The sequence below is a fragment of the Berghia stephanieae genome, unplaced genomic scaffold (assembly GCF_034508935.2).
Source record: "Berghia stephanieae isolate SIO BIC M18660-M18661 unplaced genomic scaffold, UCSD_Bste_1.3 scaffold258, whole genome shotgun sequence".
Taxonomy (NCBI): Eukaryota; Metazoa; Mollusca; class Gastropoda; order Nudibranchia; family Aeolidiidae; genus Berghia; species Berghia stephanieae.
In genome coordinates this window covers 1-6,707 of record NW_027623711.1, presented here as the reverse complement: position 1 = coordinate 6,707, position 6,707 = coordinate 1, and the positions used below count along the sequence as shown (strand labels likewise).

Sequence of the window (6,707 nt, the reverse complement as noted above, 5' to 3'; positions counted from 1 at the left end):
TTTTCCATCCAGGCAGGATAAACCCCTCTTTGTGGAACTACAAAAAAGTGGTGGCAAACAAGTAGTGTTGACTTTTTCTGTATTGAGGCGAAAGAGATTTTATTCCAAGGGTTTGGGAAAGCAAATTGCTTTTTATTCAGAGCTAGTGCACTTTTTTAACTGTTTTATTGTCTAAAATAGAATTGATTTTGCAGTTCAACTTGACTAGATATCTAATTTTATACGACTTGTCTCTCAAGTAGAATAAAAAAATGAAAAATGAGGATAGCGTGCCATATCATATTTTCAAAAATCATTTAATATATCTAGAAATCATCTGTATAACCTATTGTATACAGTAAATAATTAGGTTTTGTGATTATAATGATGAATTCATAAGGTATGACATCATATTTGACCACAAAATTTATTTTATCTCTGGGCGTTAAAAAAATCAATTTTACAGCATTTTTTTTTATCTAAGGGGTATGGGTTAGTGAACCAATTATAATTTTTTTTAGACTTAGATCAATCTACAAAATTTCGTTTTCTTGTCCTATTACGGTCATATTTTGAAAGTTTGATGGATCATTTCTTTTAGTTGTCTGCAAAATCAGCCTTTTAACTTTATCATTTTTTCTTTGCTTTTCTTGTATCAATGATACTTTCATTGTTATTTAAATAATATTGCAAAATTCTCATTATGAAAATTTAGTTTGTGGTACGGTACCTACTTTATGTCAAATTATAGAAAAAGCTTGCGCTTTCTCAAATGTCTGTTTTATGTCATTTGTCTGATTTTCTAGCAATCCTACCTTAGTCATTTTCCTTTAAATTATCTTCAAATTTATTCAGAATCTTTTCTATGATGTGTTTTACATCATGATGTAAGTGTTTGGGGTAAATTAAAATTTAGCAATTTTATAAATTTTAAAATTCATTTGTTCCTGTCGATCCGCGCTAAATTTTCAGTTGAAATCAAATAAAAATTCTAAAAAAATTATTCCAAGAGTTTTCATGATATAGCTATTTATGAAAGAAACATTGTGTTTAAATTTGAAAGAAATTTATATGCTAGTTTTTGGTGCATCTATGTTAGAAATTTTAGGGTTTTACGTCTAATTTTAGCTTATGTTGATATGTTGCCCCTTAAAAAAGTTTGTTTTTTTTTTAATTCAGTTATTTTTGGTGTTTAGCATCAAATTATACATTACATTATTAGTTCATGAGATATAATTAAAGAATTTTAGAACTATAAAGCATATTGGACCACTAAAGTAATTTTTTGGTGAATAACAGCAGATATTAAAATATTTCGCAATGTTTTTTCTTAGAGGTATGGGTTAGCAGAATTTGATCTTCTTCTTCATTCCTCACATCTATGGCTGCAGTCCGATATCTGCTGTGAAGTCTGTGGTCCGCTTTAGGTCCTCAGCCTCACCATAGAGAATTTGATCAATTTATAAAATATTACTGTTTTCTTGTTCCATATTGGTTATACTTGATGACTGTTGGCCTTTGCATAATTAGCTTTATTAGCAAATTAAAGACAAATTTTTCATTTTCTCAAAATTTCATTGTGCGTCATTCTCTGATTTTCTAACATTCACATCGGGATTGTTTCCCATCAGATTGTCTTCAAATTTGGTCAGAATTTTTCTTATGTGTTTTGCATCATGATGGTTGGGTTTTGGGCTAAACAAAAATTTAGCAGTTTTATGAATTTTTAAATCAATTTTTTTTCCTGTCATGTCACACCAAATTTTCACTAAGAAATCGAAAAAAAATTCTGAAAAATTTTTTTTCAAGACTATTGCTAAACCTATCCATCTTGTTGTAAGAAAAATTTTGTGTAAATTTGAAAGGGGTCTGTTCGTTGTTTTTTTCTGCATCACTGTAAGAATTTTGGGGGTCTAGTTTTAGCTTATATTGTCCCCCCTGGTGGTAGGGATTTGGTGGCTAATAGTATTAGCCCTGGTGTTAGGGACTCAGTAATAGCCATGTGGTAGGGACTCGGCGAGTAAAAGTGCTGGTGGTAGGGACTCAACGAGTAAAAGCGCTGGAGGTAGGGACTCAGTGAGTAAAAGCTCTATGACTCGCTGAGTAATAGCGCTGGTGGTAGGGACTCGGTGAGTAATAACGCTGGTCATAGGTGCTCAGTGAGTAAAAGCTCTATGACACTGTAATAGCGCTGGTGGTAGGGACTCGGTGAGTAAAAGCGCTGGTGGTAGGGGCTCAGTGAGTAAAAGCTCTATGACTCGCTGAGTAATGGCGCTGGTGGTAGGGACTCGGTGAGTAATAACGCTGGTCGTAGGTGCTCAGTGAGTAAAAGCTCTATGACTCTGTAATAGCGCTGGTGGTAGGGACTCGGTGAGTAATAGCGCTGGTGGTAGGGGCTCAGTGAGTAATAGCGCTGGTCGTAGGGACTCAGTGAGTAAAAGCTCTATGACTCAGTGAGTAGAAGCGCTGGTGGTAGGGACTCAGTGGGTAAAAGCTCTATGACTCACTGAGTAATAGCGCTGGTGGTAGGGACTCGGTGAGTAATAGCGCTGGTCGTAGGGACTCAGTGAGTAATAGCGCTGGTGGTAGGGACTCGGTGAGTAAAAGCTCTAGACTCAGTGAGTAAAAGCGCTGTCGTAGGGACTCAGTAGTAAAAGCATGGTGGTATGGACTCGTAGAGTAAAAGCACTGGTGGTAGGGACTCGTGAGTAAAGACTGTTAAAAAGCACTGGTGGTAGGGACTCAGTGAGTAAAAGCGCTGGTGGTAGGACTCGAGAGTAAAGCACTGGTGGTAGGGACTCATGAGTAAAAGCTTAGACTCGTGAGTAATAAGCGCTGGTGGTAGGGACTCGGTGAGTAATAGCGCTGGTGGGTAGTAGTTGACTCGATAGCAAAGGTGTAGGACTCGATGAGTAAAAGCGCTGGTGGTAGGGACTCGGTGAGTTATAGCACTGGTGGTAGGGACTCGGTGAGTAAAAGCTCTATGACTCAGTGAGTAAAAGCACTGGTGGTAGGGACTCGAGAGTAAAGCCTGGTGGTAGGGACTCGGTGAGTTATAAGCATGTGGTAGGGACTCGGTGAGTAAAAGCTCTATGACTCGTAGTAGGGACTCGGTGAGTAATAGCACTGGTGGTAGGGACTCGGTGAGTAAAAGCGCTGGTGGTAGGGACTGGGTGAGTAAATTGCGTGGTTGTACGGACTCAGTGAGTAAAAGCGCTGGTAGGGAGTTCAGTGGTGTCACTGATTTTATGACATTAGAATATAAAGAAATTTACAACTACAATCGGACTAATGATTTTACAAAAGGTCCCCACAAAAGTATATCTTTAAATAAATTATAATTTTATTTTAAAAGATCAAGAAAATGTCAAAATAAAAATGAAAGTTTTGACAACCAAAATGTACCTATTCCGTAACATATAAAGACACACAAACAAATCTTGTCTTCTTGCTCCTCTGTAATCTTGACACAGCATTGCTCTGATTTTTTGTGAAGATGTGTAGCATGAACACTACTTCACTCTATACCGATCACGACCCAACAAGTATTGAGAACAACATGCTTCTCAAATTTGTTTTACATACAGGACTTTGCACTATCCTTTTGAATCTGGATAGAGACTTGACCGACTCAATTGTTAACGGGCACCTTTTTACTATCACACTCTTTTATTGAGATGTGATATTACGACTTATAATGTCCCTTTTTATTTCGTCACTGACCGACCAGCTTTTGAAATTTTGATATTCTACAACACAGTGTTTGGTCTCCTGTGTTATATTTGTTTTATTCTGTACCGGCCTGTATAACACAGTTTCGGCCTTCTCTGTGTTATATTTTTATTGGGACATATAGTAACAGATTTGCCTTCTCTGTACTATGAATTGGTCACCCGTTCACGGACTGACACAGTACAGTAGCCTGCACTATGCCTTGCTATCTTCCGGCCCCAAACGTACTTCACACAATCAACCCTGCATTATGTGAAGGATAGCTAGTGACGTTTGGCGACTGAGAGACGTTGTCATCACAAGATAGCATAGCAACAGGTTTGAAAAATACCAACTCGTGGTTGCCTAAAGCTAATATCCCATTGAGACTTAACTCGTTCTACAGTAACGTGACAGCCCCCACCCACGTTAAAATTTTACTTTTTTGGTGGTTTATTACATGAAAATAAATTTTACAAATGGACAATGAGTAAAGGTATTAAGGGAATTCTGTATGAAATTTCCTGTGTAGAGTCACATTTGAAAAATTTCGCAGTCTAACTGTCTCTGTCGTGTCAAGGGCATCTTTATGGTCGCATGTCTCTGTCGGTGTGTCTCTGTTATCTGGAGTCCCTGTCTGGGCAGTCTGTGTGTCCATAACGTCTGTGGTCTCTGTCTGGTCAGTTTGTGTGTCCATAACGTCTGTGGTCTCTGTCTGGTCAGTCTGTGTGTCCATAACTTCTGTGGTCTCTGTTTGGGCAGAGTGTGTATTTATAATGTCTGTGGTCTCTGGTCAGTACGTGCATTTGCAATGTCTGGTGTCTCTGAAAAGTCAGAAAGAGGGTTAGAATGGGGATTTGTCTGTATTAAGTCAGTCATGTCAACAATGTCAAAGTCTTTATCTTCAGAGACAAGAGTCAAAAACTGTTCCAACTGGGAGATTCTTTGCAGGAACTGATGTTCTCCCATAACTTGAAACAAGCTATTGATCCTGTTTGTCACTGAAGATACAATTCGATACCGTCCTTCCTGTGTATTTGTCACACGTCATACTGGTACAATGTCAGTTTCAGGTTGGTCATGGATTTCCAGTCTTTCGCCCGCCATGACCCTCATCATCTATGCACATAACATTCTCAAGTGGATACAAATATCGATTTACTTTGTATGTTCCATCCATAACAAACACATCACAAAAAACACTCAAATCACGCCTCATTCTTCCCGTTACTTAAAACAAATACTCAAAACCACCATCCTCATTCACACTGAACTTTGTTACACCTCCTTCCTCCTCTATCTCTCTCAGTAATTCCTGTTCCGTCTCACCGTCCGTCCTGTCAATATCAGGCTTGAACAATCTCCGCTGCAAATCTTCGACATCTTTAGGCAACACATTTTATCCTTGGCTTGATTGAATGTATTGCCTAAGTTGGGTTGTGGACACCTTTGTTTTAGCCATAGCCTTCACTGTCTCATTCACGAGGGGCAGGCGATTCTCCGGATAAAGTGAGGATGGCTAAATGTAAAAAGAAAAAAGATTAAAAGTACAAACTTGTATGCAATAGCATTCAATTCAGACCTGCCAGCTAACAAAAAAAAAGCATTTTATTTTTTATTGACAATTTAAAGACAAAAATCTGCATATAAACCCATAATGCACGAGTTGTGTTTGTCACTCTAAAATACTTGAATGAACTAAAATGCAACAGGCGCTCATCAAATTCAAGGAATGAATGACTGCAGAATTCCCAAAAAACGTCGCTTCATTGTCTTTGTAACATTTTCATGGCATACAAAAACGCAATAGAGTGGTCACCATTTATAATTAGTCCTCAGAAATCAAGCACTTATAACTGCATCATACTCAAAGTCAAAGTCAAATTTTATTTTGAAAAGTCTATGGACAACCATCAAATCTTAAAATTCCTTATCTGGAAAAAAAAAAAAAAGACCCCAAAAAATACCCCCACCTAGATCTGCTTATATTGTCTTACTACAGGACTTAATAGCGCTTGCAACACTATAAAAAGGACGATGATATGGTGACTGATTCAATAAATAGGGAACAGTAGATTTCACGAGCACCTCAAAGATGTACCAATTTTGACATTACCTCAAAGTCTCACCGAGACACAAGCAAAGGATCCTACTAAAACATTTACATAATGCAATAATATTCAAAACCTATAACTATAACAGTACATAACCGAGAGATGATTTACAGTAAAAAAAAAACATCTCAAGAAGAAAGGTACTGTATTTGACTGTCTGCCTCCCAACTAAAGACCCCCGCAAGGACCAGGAAAAAAATGAGCAATCTTAATCCATAACGAAGACAGGGAGCAACATGGAAAGGGAAAACAAATATAAGGGATAGAAAAATGTGAACTCTCTGCCCAGAACCCTTCCAAGAAATTTTTTTTTAATAAAAAAAAATACAAATTCTGGAACAGTCAATTTTGTCACAAGCTGGTCATCATCTCTCCATCTCAGTGCGCCACCTTGAATGTATCGTAATAAAATATGAGTTGGAATGGCTGTTGTCCTTTAAACATTTGGTCCTGGTGAAACAGTGCATTTATCTAACTAATCTATTACTATATATTACACTCAATAGTGGGAGGGGGAGGGACAATTAATTACTGAAAATATAAAGTAACAAGAAAAGAAAAAATAATACATATTTATTTTAAAAATTGAGTCTAATTGCGACTAAAATAGAATTTGCGATTAATTGCTGTCAAGTGTAATATTTTCGGCAGCGAAAAACTGCAGGGACAAAATGTCGATGGAAAATAAGTATAAAATGAATGAGTCTTACCAATTTATCACATGGGTGATTTTCATGGTGGTGATTAGCCCCTGTAACCCTCAGAAGCCAGTATTAATTTCAGAGTCCTGCATGGTAAGAAAAACTTTTTATTACAAAATAATAAAATTATCCACAACATAGTATGATAAAATATTAATAGCGTTGTCACTTGCATAACTCAATTGTGAAGGATTTCGACATG

At 37.2% G+C, this 6,707-nt stretch overlaps 1 long non-coding RNA gene across 2 annotated transcripts; it reads right to left on the bottom strand.

Moving 5' to 3' along the window:
- Positions 1-154: 154 nt before the first annotated feature.
- Positions 155-6,649, bottom strand: LOC144961475 (uncharacterized). Of its 2 annotated transcripts, none has more exons than XR_013643171.1 (2): positions 2,283-5,383; positions 155-2,230 (listed from the first exon to the last, which is right to left on the bottom strand). It is a non-coding gene; the product is annotated as an uncharacterized LOC144961475 (long non-coding RNA). The 2 variants fall into 2 exon arrangements; XR_013643170.1 differs by lacking the exon at positions 155-2,230 and adding an exon at positions 6,515-6,649 and having other exon boundaries at positions 4,092-5,209.
- Between the last annotated feature and the right edge of the window lie 58 nt (positions 6,650-6,707).